The sequence below is a fragment of the Punica granatum genome, chromosome 8, assembly GCF_007655135.1.
Source record: "Punica granatum isolate Tunisia-2019 chromosome 8, ASM765513v2, whole genome shotgun sequence".
Taxonomy (NCBI): Eukaryota; Viridiplantae; Streptophyta; class Magnoliopsida; order Myrtales; family Lythraceae; genus Punica; species Punica granatum.
Window position 1 is genome coordinate 17,284,545 of NC_045134.1, and position 16,544 is coordinate 17,301,088.

At 40.2% G+C, this 16,544-nt stretch overlaps 1 pseudogene; it reads left to right on the plus strand.

The window, feature by feature from the left end:
• The first annotated feature begins 4,307 nt into the window (after positions 1–4,307).
• Positions 4,308–16,120, plus strand: LOC116188310 (annotated as a pseudogene).
• Positions 16,121–16,544: the final 424 nt, after the last annotated feature.

Here is a 16,544-nt window from a genome sequence, read left to right on the forward strand (position 1 = left end):
AGAGTCGAAATCGGTTGATTCGGTTTACGGGTCTCCGAGACGAGCGGAACCGCATGAGTCACAAGCCCGGTCCACGTAGTGAATCGACCATTATGGTTTGGTTAGCCGAGACGCGAGGACAGCAGACCGATCCCTTGACTCGAGGATTGTCTCTTAGCCCGAATAGACAGATTCCACAAATTTACAAGCATGACGAGCGAAACCTAATCGTGCGATAAATAAACTAAAAATGGCAAACCCTCGACAAACTAGAGTGTCGATAGGGCGTGCGGGATGTAGGCCCGCACTGAACATAATCCTCGCACTTGGAACCCTTGATTCCACAAACCATATACCTTAGCATAACTAGGTGTAATCGTTACCCCTTAGATCTGGGCAACTCACCGGCCTTTGACCTCCGGGCCATAAATAGGTAGTGGTAACTCCTTCTCATGCGTATCTATCACGCGTCCCCAAGAAGCTGGACACTCCCATGTCGTGCAATCAGTATGCACGCATGCGGGCCCCAACGAAACGAAATTCGAGTTCGCACAAATGTTTCAACCACTCAAACTCCAAGGTCGTCGATAAGTCATGAATCGATCGCCGTCCCCTCGTGATGGGAAAGTTGCTTAGTGAAAAGACAACGGAGACTATGTGATGCGGGCCGTCGAGGCCAATAGCCGACATCAACCGATCCCCTGGATCCTCTAGGGCCGTGTAGCCCCTGATAGAACCAAAAGACGTTTGATCCGTCCGGAAGTGGTGTAAAAAGAACTCACGTTTTCAACTAGAGCCGCCTTAAATTGGGCCTAAACTCGAGTCAGGACGCGTGAGTCTTTCCTAAATGTCCATACTACTTAGACCAAATGTCTTAGTGATTTCTTAAAAGTTCGTTGATTTTGTAAAGGGCGTAACAGTCAATTTGAGATTTATTAACTCAATTACAAATTATTAACCGATTCGTGTAATTTATTTAAATGTCGAGTGAATTAATTAGCCAAATGGATCATCCCGATTACTACGTGTGTGAGATTGATTATTTTGAATGGATTACCAAATCCTTTTGGTTTTACGGGTTTCGAATCTATCATTTACGATCCAAGTAGAATTCTAATCCTTGGTCGCTTTAATTTTGAAAAAGACTCGTGACACGAGGACTGGAACTGGTCCCCATAAGTCAAGGAGACTCGGCCAATGTTGGCCGAAAGCCCTTGGGCCCGCGACGGTCCCTGATCCACGAATCAATGCAAATATTAGCCTATTAAGCACGAAAACACGAAAATAATGAAAATCATATAATTACATACACGAGATGCACGATAATAAACAAACATATACGAGGTCGATACTGCCATGATGAACGAGGAAGAAACTATGAAACAAAGCCAAATTGGAGGCGAGAAAAAAGTTACAGACCTGAATCGGGTGAGAGGGGTCTCAGCCACACCCCCATGGGTTGGTCGAGACCTCTTCCACCCAGCACGGGTCTGAGGTGGTCTCTTCAAATCCATTTCGCATATAACATACACATAAATGCATATATAACATGATATTAAACATGTATCGATAAAACAATACCAGCACGGAAAACAAGATAAATCGATAATGCAGTAAACACAAAAATAAAGTCGACTCGAGACCAAGGAGTTCATTTTTGACCGGTGTCGGGTCGAGATAGGGTTGGATCGAACCTTCTTGGGTTAGGTCGAGCCCCCTCGTAACTCAAATCGGGTCCAAGCGCTCTCCTTGGCCTCGAGTCTAGCCTTTTTTCCCCACGAAGTGCGATAATGTAAACATCGAAACTCCCATAAGGGTCGAGACTGTTATATCTATATATGGAAGTGAAGGAAGTTGACTCGGTGTTCGGAGGAGCCTCAGGTGGAGGAGACCTATAAGAAGTGGTACTGGTTGGAAGGCTTGGGTGAGGAGACCCAAAGGAGAGAAGCTTGAGGGGTGATGCTCAGGACTTGTGATCCTACAAAACAAGGGAGAAAGAAGAAAAAGACGCCGAGATGAGGTCTTGAGTGGAGGAGCCCGAGAGAGAGCTGCGGTTGCAAGGACTCGAGGAGGAGACCCAAGAGGGTGGGGGCATCGTCAGGAAGGATGAGACTCTTGGTTTGGGACTCTACTAGTCGCGAGAAGAGAAGGAACCGCAAGTGTGGGCACGACTCACCAAGAGTCGAGAAGAAGTAAAATCGTCGAAAAAGAAAGAAAAGCAAGGTGTGGTTGCTGCTATCTATTGCTGTTTGAGATAGTTGGAGGCTTCAAATGATGAAACGGAAGTCATGGTTGGACTCAAGAGATCAAAAAAAAAGGGGCATGTAATTTGTTCGGAGTTCGAGTTAGGTTGGTAGGTGGCGGTGATTGGAAAACGAGGCAGTTTTCCGATGAAAGTGAATGGTTTTATATCTAGATGGATACGTGGGAGAGGTGAATGGAAGAGAAGAAGTGGACATGAGATGTGTATATGTGTATATATGTGTGGTGGTGGATAACAAGAAGATATGAAGAAGATAGGTGGATGATGATTAGTTAAAAGAGGATTTTGTTGAGTTGTGATTGGAGGAAGAGGAATTGAAAAATGATAGGATGTTGGGGATGGATTGATGGTAGGAGTGTATGCAGATATGTGGGGTGGTATATAGGTGTATGGAAAAGTGGAAAGGAGAAGAGAGGACGAAATGACGTGATGAGTGGATACTAAAATTAGAAAAAAGGAAAAGGGAGTCGGAATGTTCGGGTTTCGATCGAGCGCACATTCGATTTTACGAGAACGAATGGATGATGTGTTGTTGATGTTGGGGAGGAAAGGAATTTTTAGAGCCCAATATTAATAGTCTCAGGATATTCAGTTGAGTCGAGAGCCACAGGTTCTTGAGGGTCATTTTGGATCCGTTTGTATGATCCGAGTGGAGTTAATTGCATTGGTCGATTCCCCGCGCGTCGTGCCCTGTTCCGATCTTTTTTGTATTTTTTGTTGTCGGGTCAACTAGTTGACTTTTGTTGATTGGGGCTTGACCCGAAATTGACATGAGGTTGATTGTTGAATTGGTGGTTCGGGGCCTTGTTGAAAGTTCCTGGATGATCTCATGTTAAAATAGTCTTTCGATGGTGGAGTTGGGGCTTGGGATTGCTTCGGGGGCTCACCGGCTCGAGAAGATGATTTATAGAAAGCACTCGGAGGGACTTCTCATCAGTTTGACATTATGGTGGGTCTCTAGAGTCTCATATTGGATACTTTCTGATGGCCCGATGATAGAATGACCTTGGAAGCCTGTTGGAAGCCGTCTGCGATTACTCAGGAGTCCTCCGGCACAAGTAAACGTTTCACGGAATGTGCTTGGAGAGGCTCCTTATCAGTTTGGCATCATGATGGATATTTAGAATCCCATATTGAACACCTTCTGATCGCCTGATGATCGAGCGACCTTGGGAGCCTACGATTACTCGGGAGCTACTCGAGGAGGTGTAAATGATTTTCAGAGATCGACCGGAAGAGTAATCCCTGGTCCTAGGACTCCCTGCTACTAGCTGAGTCTAATTTCGAATGCTCGCAATTGGTCTGATGAGCTGGCGGCTTGGGAGCCTCTATGGAATGGTCCTTTTTTTTCTACTCGGGAGTCACTTTTGAGGCGTTGATGATTTCTGAAGATCGACCGGAAGAGTATTTCATGGTCCTGGAAACCCCTAGGGTTGGCTGAGCTGATTTCGAGTGGTCAAGATTGGCATGATGAGTTGACGGCCTGGAAGCCTCATTAGAAGGGTCATTTTTCTTTGCTCGAGAGTCACTTGTGAGAAATGAATGATTTTCAGAGATCGACCAAAAGAATGCTTCATAGTCCTTGGAACCCCTAGGATTGGTTGAGCTAGATTTCAGATCCTCACAATTGGTCTAATGAGCTAGATTTCAGATCCACTGGCTCGAGAAGACGCGTTCCGGAGAGCGATCTATCAAGTTGTTTCTCGTTTGTGGTCATGATGTATTTTTGAAGGCCAATATTGATTATCTTCTTAAAGCCCAGTGAGTCAGCTACTCGGGAACCCTTCTGAGCCGGGCATAAGGTTGCTTGAGCTGATGTGCGCTGATGTGCGCGTGGTCGATCTTCTCTGAAGGCTTCCGAGGACTTCTAGGTAAAAGAGTGAGACTAGCTGTATCATTGCTCTTGAGGCCATTCAGTTGACTCGGTTGATCAAATTATGAATAGTATTTCGGGGTCTATCGGGGCATTTTCTAATAAAGTGATAGAGATCCTCGCCGGTGGACCAAAATAGGCAGTTAACAGGTTCCATTATAGAATGTACCATTCGAAAATCCAATGATCCCGATTAAATCAATTCAAGTAGGCCGGCTAACTCTTTCCCGCTCACCGTCTCCAGCACCTCGCCGGTCCGTCCTCATCCCGCGAGCTGCTTCATCCGCCATGCCGGTTCCTCTTCTCTCCACCTCCTTCTCCTTGATTCCGCCGTCCGGTCTCTGACCTCCACCCCAGTCCTCCCTGTCGCCGGCGAACGTCTCCTCTCCGTCCCTGACTCCAGTTGGTGCTTCACGGAGCATCTCATTTCAGTCACGTATAAGTTTTACTCCAATCGTTTCGTTTAGTTGATTCAATCTCCATCTCGCGGGCCGTCGGTGGAATTTGTCACGGTTTGGAGCTGCCTCTCTCTTAGTATTCACCGAGGTACATTCGCTGCGAAATTTCTCCTATTTGTATCGCTTGATTCGATTCCAATTTTACATCTGATAAGATTTGACGATTGTTCTCTTTTGCGGCAGTTTGTGAAGCAGAGGCGTCAGGAACAACAATGGGGAAATTCGAAATGAATGATCGTAAAAGTAAGTTGAGCTCGAGTTTCCTACTTATCCGCCTATGCACATATCTGTGTGTTTACGAACTGATGCTCGAGCACATTATTCCATGAAAACGAATTGCAGATCGCGACTTGACTTTACATTATAGCCTTCCATGTCTGATTCCTGCTGTGGATGTTGAAAAATGTATCAGGCACTTTAGTTTAGTGTGTCGATTCTATCATTTCTTAAGAGCATGTTTGCTGAGAGTCCAGACGTGTTGCTTGTCCGGCTCTCAAGATCTTGAAATAAGCATCTATACTAGTCTGATGCACAAACAGGGATTAGAACATGCATTGAAAATCTTGTTGAATATATTAGTTCAGACAAGCATGGATCAGATGTTTGGTTGGCTTTGTTGAATTTGTTTTTTCAAGGACTGCTTTCCTCAGATGATGATTTTGATTGGCTACTCTACAATTTGCTTGAATTCTACTTGTTTGTTTGTTCTCAGTTGGTGATCTTGATTTGTAGTAGCTGCTGCGAAACTGTGGATTAATGATGACACACCATTGCTTGGTTTTAACTAATTTTTGAGTTCATTTCCGCTCTCTGGAGAAGTGGAGATTAGTCAATAGTTATATCTTCAAATTTTAAGGAGAAAAGTTTGAAATTGATATTACATTTCTACTTTGTATATCACCAAAATGTACTCGTGAGATCTTTTAATTCTACATGCGTCAACTGAAAATTTCGATGCAACAGAAATTGGACTTGGTCTGACTGGTTTTGGGGTTCTCTTCTCGTTCCTTGGAATTATCTTCTTCTTTGACAAGGGACTGCTTGCCATGGGAAATGTAAGTTTGCTTTTTGTTGATTTTTTTTTTCTCCTTCAATTTTGAGTTTGTACACTGTATATAGTTGATGAGGTTGTTGTTTAACATGGTCTTATTATTTTGGTTCTTCTTCAGGTCCTCTTCTTGTCAGGGTTGTCATTGACTATTGGATTAAAATCAACCATGCAGTTCTTCATGAAACGACAGAATTTTAAGGTTTAATAGTTCTCTTTTTGTCCCTCTCTGTCTCTGAGGTTGTCGCTTGCCATATATGGTCTTTGAAATTTATGGATTTATTGACTGCTCAGGGAACAATATCATTTGGAAGTGGCTTCTTTTTTGTTGTCGTTGGATGGCCTATTTTTGGCATGATTTTGGAGTCATATGGATTTATTGTTCTTTTCAGGTTTGTTCTACTCCAAATTCACAATCTCAAAGTACCGAATTATTTTGGCAGAATTAATGTTGCTAACTCAATGTTCTCATGCAGTGGCTTCTGGCCTACTCTTGCTGTTTTCCTGCAAAAGATACCGATTTTTGGATGGGTGTTCCAGCAACCATATGTCAGATCGGTATGTTTATCTTTGGTCTTTTATGTTCAAGCCATTAATTATTATGACAGTAAACCATCACCAATGTCTTCTTCTCTAACTGCTTTTATACTTTTCAGCACGATGTTGTCAACTGGATTTGATTTAATTTATGTAGCCATATTCGGATAGTTATATGACTTCTACAGCACTCAAGATTCTCTAATGTGTGTCAACTTCCTGAATTTTATATAGGGTAGAGGTATTTACATGAAAGCTGTTTCTTATAGGCATGGCTTTGAGCGTTTGCCAAGCTGTCTGGCTGTTATAATATATTCAGAAACTGGAGTACCAAAATGGTTTTGTTTCGTTGGTTAGATTAGATGGCAATTTTCCCAAAATGAAAAAAAAGTGGGTGGGGGGGTTTCATAATTGGTACTAGATATGGCCACCGCTAAATTAAGATGGTAATTTCCGAATGAAGGATTGTAGTAATCAAAGAATTGTGCCAAGATATAGTTGTCAGGACCTACTAATTTGCTACCATAGTTAAATTGATGAAATGGCTCTATAACCAAGGCAAATGCAAGTTCTCCTAGTCCTTACTCTGCTTCTCCAACTTCTGATGAACCTGTGGTCTTGGTCAGCCTGGCTTAGATGTATTAATAACGATATGAAGATGGTCCTCAATAATTACAAGTTAATGCGAATTGCTTTACGTACTCAGCCATGCCCTATCAGTAGAAATGTTGGATAATTTGGCACTTAGACTAAATACTGATCACTTCTTGGCACAATTCACGACCCTTGCTGGTGTATAAGTGATTTTAGATGTGACAATGTGTAGCTTAAATCATTGGTAGTTTGTGAATATGAATGTCAGTTCCAGGAAGCTGAACCATCGAAACTGATCCACCTTTAAGTCTTCGGGATTTTGGTTATGGAGAATGTGCCAACGTAGTGGTGTGAATATGAATTGAATATATTTTCTTCCAACCATTGGGCTTAGCCGCATGTCTCAAATATTTGAGAGTGCTCTCTATCTTCATTTAAGATGCTGTGTTTATCTTCCCTTTTTTGTATGGATGAACGTTTCTTTTCTTTTTGGCCCCGAGAATGTCACATTCAAGCTCTTGTTTTCTTGCTCCTTGATGCTGTTGGATTTAACTTTGTGATCCTTGAAAAAGTTATGCCTTCGCTTTTTGCTGCAGTCTTGATCATCTAGTTCTTATTGATATTGTACTTAACCAATTGCCATGATCATCCCCAACTGATGCCCATAATTTTTCCGCTGAAATGTTCCAGCTCTTTGACTGTTATCGGGGAGGCGGGTGCCAGTGTAGATCAAGAATCATAGTATCTTGTAAGTGCCATGTAAGATATGGATTATGGGGGATAGGACTCTCTTTCTGCTGCTGCCTGCTTGTCGTTGATACTGATAGGAATTAGTCCGGTTCTATGCTTTTGCAGTCTGGAAGTCGAAGGGAAAAAAAGAAAAAGGGGAAAAATGGATGAGCTTTGAGGTGCAGTAATTTTGTCTTTCAATTAGACGAGCCTTTTTGAATTTTTTTTTTAAGTTTCTTCCCTTACTATACTAACCCTAACAATGGAATTTGGCGGCGTTCAAAGTGGCTTGACCACTTTCTAGCATTATTTGCATCAATTCTTTTCTTAAATCAATATATATATATATATATAATAAGAAACCTCGAATAGGCATAGTATGTCATCACCTCATCAAAATTAAAACCGCATTCTCTCACGTTGCCACGTTATTGGAATCTAAGCCTTCCAAGGCCGTCATGTCAGGGTCTTATATTTTTAAAAATTTTAAGAACTTTTAATGATAATTTATATATATAGTTTCCTATTAAAATAGAGTTTTCTACTAGTATTATACGCCATATATTTTTTTACACGATATTTTAGATATATCAGTGGTCTATCTTAAGAAAGTTTTGTTTGATGAATAATTCTCATATATATTGGTTGGATGTGATATATATATATATTAATAATTTCTGGTTGATAAATTCTCATATACATATATTCATTTATGAATCTGTGAATATATATATATAACTGAGAGATGTTTATACAAGTATGGATCTTCTACTTAATATTATCAATAGTAGGAAAATTAATCTGCAACAAAAAAAAAAGTTCAAATGGTATCATATACACGGGGTAACAAAACAGAATATAAACGAAAATTAGTCTACTTAATTACCTAATTGATATTGAACTATCTATATGCAAAGCTTTTTCTTCAATGAAAATATATACGAAGTTAAATGAGATAAAATATGAAATTAAATGAGTATATAATACTCAAACTAAAAAAAGAAAAGGCCTTTGAATGTGCCATATTCTCTAGAAAATTATGGATTTATAACATTTTTCTCCATCAAAATTATTAAAAAATTTATTTGTCAGTTTCGTGCAACATGGGTATTTATCTAGTTTTTTTTTCTATTTGAAATCCTGAAAATTGTCATTCCTCTCCCTTCTCAATTGTCACTGTTTATAATTACTTCTTACTTTTAAAGTTGATCCATTTACTTAGAAGAGGGGATTAATTTTGTAAATAAAAGACCCTGCAAAAAATTAAGAGCACTAAATATGTACTAACTTGTTGGCGTGGGCATTAATATGTGGCAATAAAATAACTAGGGTGTGGTCCCATGCCATGCTATGCGCGGATATAGTTTGTATAGTTGTACCTATATTAAGGATTTGTTTTCTAACATATTTAATTTGTTATAATATCTATATATTAATTTATATGTAATGCATCATGTTAATCTCTCTACACAATCCTATTTCTTTTTATCGTTTTTTCAAAATGTGATTATGTAACAATACGTGCTGATATTCATTCTCGCAAATTTAATTTACAAATGTTTTTGATAAATTACCTCATAATTCATTGTGAAAAAATTATATTTAATCAAATATAATTTTATTTCAAAATTAGTTGAAATTATAGTTGTTGAGGTAAATTATAAGATTTTAAATGGTGGTTACGTGTGAGGGCAATGGGAGCCAAAGAGGCGTGGGATGGAAAAGAAACATGGGGGAAAGGGAGAGAAAAGTGAAAAGAAGAGCTTGAAGATTGTATTAAATTGCGGGGAAGTATATTGTGTGAAATGCTATGTATATGTATATATATATTCTAAATTAGCTAAATTGTACTTAACTGATGAAATTGTATGATAGTCACATTTGTATTTTCTTTACCTAAATTAGGTATAAGTCCGGGTGCGGATTTGAGAAATTATTAGATTTATGTAATTTTAATTTACTTTTTGAGAGAACTATTAACATATTCATTAAATTAAAAAAATTTCATATATAAATTCTTAATGTTTATTCTTGATTTTTAACATAGTATTAAATGTTACAACTTTGTTAAGAATAAAATAAAACTTAAACTGAGAATTATCAAAATGGAGTTCCCACGTTTTGTGCGGTATTTTTTTTTAATTTCATCATGCGTTTAGAATAGATAATAAGTTTAAGTAATACGCAATGAAAAATTTAATTGCAACAATTGAATCATATAAAAAATAATATTTTAATTTATATATAATATATATTTTTGTAATGAAAGGAAATGTTATCCAATAAAATTAAAAAGAAGAAAATCATAATGAGAAAATAAGGAATCTGATTTATATGAGATTATAATTGTCAATAACACATTACAAAAGAACTTATACGAGAAAAATCTGAAACTTACGGTGCATAATGACCTTTTGCAATTTGGTGGCTAACTAGTTTTGAGCGCTCGGTTAAGATAATTAGATCTGACAACGGGTCCGAGTTTGTTTCAAAGGCAGCACGAGATTTCTATGCAGAGAGGGGCATAACCCATCAAACATCATGCGTTGACACTCCACAACAAAATGGGAGAGTGGAACGCAAACACTGGCATATCGTGAGTGTGGCGAGGGTTCTCCACTTCAAGCATGTTTTTCCAAGCAAACATGCTGATGCGTTTCTGGGATGAGTTTCTGGGATGAGTGTATCTTGACGGCGACATATCTAATAAATTACATGCCAACAGTGATATTGAATGGGAAGAGTCCTTACGAAGTGTTATTCAATAAAGCAGTGAAGTATGATCATTTACGTGTGTTCAGGTCGCTATGCTATGCCTTGAGAAAGCCGAAGAAGTTAGATAAGTTTGAAAGCCGGTTGCAAAAATACGTTTTTGTCAGTTATCCATATGGGAAGAGAGGATGGAATCATATGATTTTGGTACTAGAGATATTTTTGCATCACGAGATGTGATATTTCATGAAAAAATTTCCCGTTTGGTGAATCAGATTTGTCTACAAAAGACGAGGAACATGCAATAGATTTTCCACTGACCACAAGATCAACAGGAGATGTCGAGTAGCTCATGGGATAGGAGATACAACAGACGACAGACAAGCTGATTCCATAAGCAGTGAAGAAAGGGCCTGCTTAGATTTGATTGTAGAGCATGGGGCAGAGACGTAACGGGATGAACATGCCAGAGAGAGTGAGAGAGCACAGACTGCAGAGTCACTCGGTGATAGTATAGATAGAGATGCTTCCAAGATGATTTAGCAGAGGCAAGTTACAAGCTCATTCGAAGAGGAAAGTTCATCTTAAGTGGAAGAAGATGGAACGGTACGGGCATTTCAAAGAGAGTATGTAGGCGGCTAGAATGATTTAAGGATTACGTATGCCACACTCAAGCATCATAGCACCCTCTCCACGACTCCACCACACCATTGGCGATCTTAGGTATGTCCTATCCTATCGAGACTCATTTGAATTATGATCGTTTATTGTGCTCACACAGAATGGTCCTAGCTGCAATAGATACAGATATTGAGCTGAGCAGCTTTAAGCATGCCGTACAGGATGCTTGTTGGCAGAATGCAATGCTCGAAGAAATACGAGTACTAGAATGCAGTGGTACTTGGACCATTGAGCCACTTCTGGAAGGGTAAAAACAATTGGCTGCAAAGGGTCTACAAGATTAAACGGAAGGCGAACGAAAGCATTGAGCAGTACAAGGCAAGGCTGTTTGCCAAAAATTTCTCACAGGTAGAAGGTTTGGACGGAGGCGTTGAGCGGTACAAGTTACAAAGCTGGTGAGTGTTCGATGTTTATTGTCTGTGGCTATATTAAAAGGGTCAAATTGCATCTGTTAGATGTGAATAATGCTTTTCATCATCGAGATCTCAATGAAGAAGTTTATATGCAGATTCCACGGGAAGATCCTTCTCCCGGGCTTGGTCGAGTTTGCAGGTTGAGGAAGCCTTTATATGGTTTGCAGCAAGCATCACAGAATTGGTTTTCTAAGCTCGCTGAGACATTTATATGGATTCAGCCAATCGACAGCTGATTATTCACTCTTCACTATCAGTAAGGGAGGTGACTTCTTTGCTATTTTAGTCTATGTGGAAGATCTTATACTAACTGGGAGTAGTGCAGAGCAGAGCGTTGCGGTGAAGTAGTATCTTCATAAGTGCTTTCCTATTAAAGATCTTGGCTCTTTAAAATGTTTTCTGGGTATCGAGGTTGCTTGGCGTGGGAAGGAGATATTCTGAAGGAGACAGGAGTGACGGGGGCGAAATCAACCGGCTTCCAATGGAACAACATCAACATTTAGTAGCAGATCTGGGGTACAAGATATCTGATCGTGGACGGTATAGGAGGCTGGTGGGATGATTAATTTACTTGACGATCATGAGGCCCTAGTTATGTTATGCAGTTCATATTTTGTCGCAGTTTGTGTAGGACCGACGGCAAAGACATTGGGAAGCTGCGATGAGGGTACTCCAGTATCTCAAGAATACACCGGGGCAAGTTATATTACTCAGACCGACATCGCTCCAACTGGAAGCTTGTTGCTATTTTGACTGGGCCGGCATCCCGATGATGTGGCAATCTATAATAGGCTACATGGTTACTTTGGGAGGCAGCCCGATCTCTTGGAAGACCAAGAAGCAGACGGTTGTCTCCCGGTCTTCAGTGGAGGCTAAGTACAGATCGATGGCTGTGACTACGAGTGAGTTGATCAGGTTGAAGAGCTTTCTTAAATCACTCGGAGTTGATCATGTTCGACCGATGAGACTTCACTGTGACAATCAAGCTGCACTTCATATTGCGGTTAATCTGGTATTTCATGAGAGAACTAAATATATAGAGATTAATTGTCACTTTATCCGCGAGCATTTACTGGCCAAGAACATCGTAACGGAGCACATGTCTTCACGACGGCAGTCAACTGATATCTTTACTAAGGCTCTTGGAAAGACATATTTCGGTTTTTACTCGATAAGTCGGACATTCACGATATTCACACTCTAACTTGAGGGGATTATTGAGGAGGAAGGGTCTAGAAGGATCAAATTACAATCTACCCGTTATTCTTCCGTTGTATATTACCTATTTTGCTGCTCTGTAGATGTTAATTTCCTTCCTTTTCTTTCTTGGCCGCATGTCATGTGTATTTCCCTTCTCCATGAAAATCGTAAGAGACCACTAACACTTTGGTCCTCTAATTTTTTAATTATCAGTACTTGATTATATGAATTTTTAAAATCAAGAATTTAATCCCTAAATTTTCAAAAATCATAACAAAATGGTCCTTCGAGAGATCAATCTGTTGGCAAAAAAAGGCTAAAAAGATCATTCTGTTATGATTTTTGAAAATTTAAGAATTAAATTTTCAATTTTGAAAATTCATTTTGTGAAGTGCTGGCAATTGAAAAATTGGTGGATCAAAGCGTTAATGAACTCAAATCGTAATCATGTTCAATGTAGTGTGGAGGATTTCAAAAAATAAAGTAAACTTCAGGGACGAACATGATCGAAAATTAAAAAGTGGGTTTCGAACATTTATGCCACTGCACTCGCGCTCCAGGGCGAAGGACGAAGTAGAAAGGCAGAAGCTGAGAGCTATGATGAGCTTTTTCGCATACTTCATTCTCTCCCCTTTTTTCTCTCTCGCTTGCAGACGAGAGATGTTAATCCCTAAAGCTAACCTTCGTTTTGCGGGAGAGGGCCCGGTAGATTCCACGGCTTTTGCGGCCGTTGGGTTCGATTAGGGACAACGCGGCGATGGGGAAGAAGATCTGTGCGCGTAGGGCTAGGTACTCAAGAACAACTCCCGCTCCTCCCTCCGCCTCCGCCTCCTCCTCCGCCTCTAAGCGGCTGGACTTTCCCGATGAGGTCTCTCTCTCTTGCTCTGAGTTTCCCATCTTAGTTTTTCCAGAACATTTGTTTCTCTCATTTGGGCCTAGAATGATAATGTGTCTTTCGGCATGTTTTGCCTTCATTCTTATTAGTAGTGGATTGATGTAGCTGTATGAAATGAACCGCTCTCTGCACGCTTCAAGCGGTTGTTGTGATGTTTAGTATCAATGGCGATTGATGATATTACCGTAAAGGAAGCCGGTCGATGATGGTGGTAAAGACTGATCTTTGCATTGGACTTACTGTTGGTGGAAATTTAAGTATTGTTAGTTCATCAGTTCGTCAGGGATAGTTACTTGTCACCGAAGGTAGATCGGACCTGTGTCTCTAGTACACAGACTCGCAAAATGATGCCTTTTTGCTTTGATTTACCTGCATTCTTGTTATTGTTGACGTAATGTTGCTATATGAACCTCTCTAAGCACACTTTTGTGGTTGTTTTTTTATGTTTAGTGTGAACAGCAATGGATTATATTACCATAAAGGGGGTGGGTTGATATTCGTGAAGACCGACCTTTGAATTGTGACTTGCCAGTGTAGTTGGTGGAAGTAGTGTCAGATTACCGGGGATAGTTAATTGTCACTGAGAGTGGATTAGCGTCGTGTCTCTAGTATAGGGTTGTTGGGACTCGGGTTCTCTCGAGATACAACGAGCCCTACATTTTATAAAAGAACGGAATATTCACATTCCGCAAATGCTTGGTTTTCATATCATTGATATCCGGGGTTATGTGCAGGATGGAGCTGAAAGAGGCAATGTACCAGACACATTGACTGGTGGCAACAGTGATATACTGTCCAAGGACTCCGATCCCATGGGTACTAACAGCAGCCCCAAGAAAAAAGTTCCCCCCAGGAAGTCTCAGGATGGATATTCTCAAGAAAGTGCGGGCTCAAGTCGGGTAGAGAAGAAAGTCTGTGTACGATGCGGCAAGCGTGGTCAAATGCTGGTCTGTTCCGAAGCGGGCTGCCCGGTTGCCATTCATGAGAAGTGTCTCCCCTGTAAACCTAAGTCTGATGAGTCAGGAAATTACTATTGCCCTTACTGTTCATATAAAAGAATGATGGAAAAAGTTGAAATGTCGAGGAGAAAGGCCATCTTGGCCAAACAGGCTTTGTCGAACTTTCTTGATGCTAGGGTTGGTCATGGTCTCCAGAAGCCGCAGAAAGATGGGGGCAGTAACAGGAAACAAGCTAGTTCTTCTCCTTTGGGAAATCAAAATCGAGATGATGATGGAGTTGGAGTAGAAAATGACAGAGATGATTGTCAATTTACAGATCAAGATCAGGCTCACAAGAGCGTCAACGAAGTCTTGGCGACTCCCTCTGGGAAATGTGATGAAGTGCCTGAAACTCGCGTAGATCAGTCAGCTTCTTCTGCCCATGGCCAACATGAGGAAACATCGGGTGTTGTGGAAGGGGTGCAAGAAAAGGATTCACCTGCTGTTGTTGATCAACCGCAAAAAGAAACTTCTAATAGCTGCCATGAACTGACTGTTCGTGAAAGTAGAGAGAATCAAGAAACTTCTAATGCATGTCAGGTTAAAGAGAAAACTCGAGGTGGTAAAAGGAAGCACAACAAGCAGCATCAAACCGGGGAAGCTACTAAATCAACAACTAAAGTGGATGTGCCCGACTCAAAGCAAAAAGCTAACGCAGAAACTGAAAAATCAGAATCAGATGCTGAGGGTTCTCCTTTGTACAGCAAAGCTAGTACTATGAAAGAGCAGTATAGCAGGGCACATCATGAGAATGTTGAGACACGTAAGGATCCTCTCGATCAAGCATCCCTATCAGAAGACATCCTAATGCATAAAAATCAAGCCTAAGGGGACAGACCAAGATCTAGAAAAGGGATATTCTGGTAGGTTTCCTTTCAGAGCTATGATATTATCTTGTTCATTCTATCAGTTTTTCTGTGGTAGTTCTTAATGATAATAGAATTTTAATCTATATATATGTCATTCCATCCCGTAAATTGAATAGTGTTAATCATAGAACTAGCAAGGAGAATGTTTATATCTTAATATGTGCTGCACCCCAGTGAAAAGTGATTCATATACTGGCTCTGGGAGTGGAACATTTATATATCCTTAAAGGTATATGCCGACATGTTAGACAATGATGATGGAATTCAAAGGTGGTCTCCTACATGGGTATGAGTTGATGGCAACGTTAATGCTTTGCTTAAACTTCTTGCTTGTTCATTGCAGGACTTCATCAGTGGTAGATTGCAGGTGCTTGATGTGATGCGTTTTTATTGTGAAGCAAACTTTTGTGCAGATGCATATCTATTCTGAAGTAAACTTTTGTGCAGATGCCTAGCAAAGATGGTGGCGCAACCTGACAGGAGCATTTTGTTTATTTTGGTTTTTACTCCTGTCGATGTAATTATTATATATGCGGACGCATCTTGTCATACTTCTCTATTATCCATTAGGAAGGTTAGGGTACGGATTATCTGTTGGGAAGGTTAGCTTAAGGGCAGGCGCAAGCACTCTGTATATAACATCTACTACTTGGTTGAATCATATGGGCTAGTTCAGCAGAAACAGACGATGTGGAAGAACGGATAAGGTATGATGGCAGCCCCGGTTAAGCTGCTTGGCCTATGTTTCGATAGAGGGATTTCGAAGGAGATGATTAAGGGAAAATATGTCATTTTCTGGTTAAATGGTTCCATCTGAATGTGAAAATTTTCTGCTCGACGTGGGTAGATGAAACCTTTATCTTTGGTTCAAGTGAAGACAATTCTCAATTTAAATGGACGGAGGAAAATTGAAGAATAACAACTCTTTCCTCTAAAATAGCGCTCTTTAATTTTTTCCCCCTCATTTTCGACGCCGAATTCTTCATTCAAACAAAGTCCTAGAACGATGAAGAAACGACTAACACCGAATGAGAGGACTTGGTGTGATTGGTCTAGTCGCATTATAGCGAAAAGCTGAGAACTAGTAATTAAAAAATATATATATATCGAACTATATGATTTCATATTATCTTCAGTATACATTGTCAGAGGCTGAAATTAAATAGAAGGACTTGCTTTTTGGCTGACATACGGGGACTTTGTTTTTTCAAATTGCACAGCCTCATTATTGTTCAAAAATGATACCTTAACCGGAAAATTCTACAATATAACGTCAAATTAAGTTTCATCAGCAA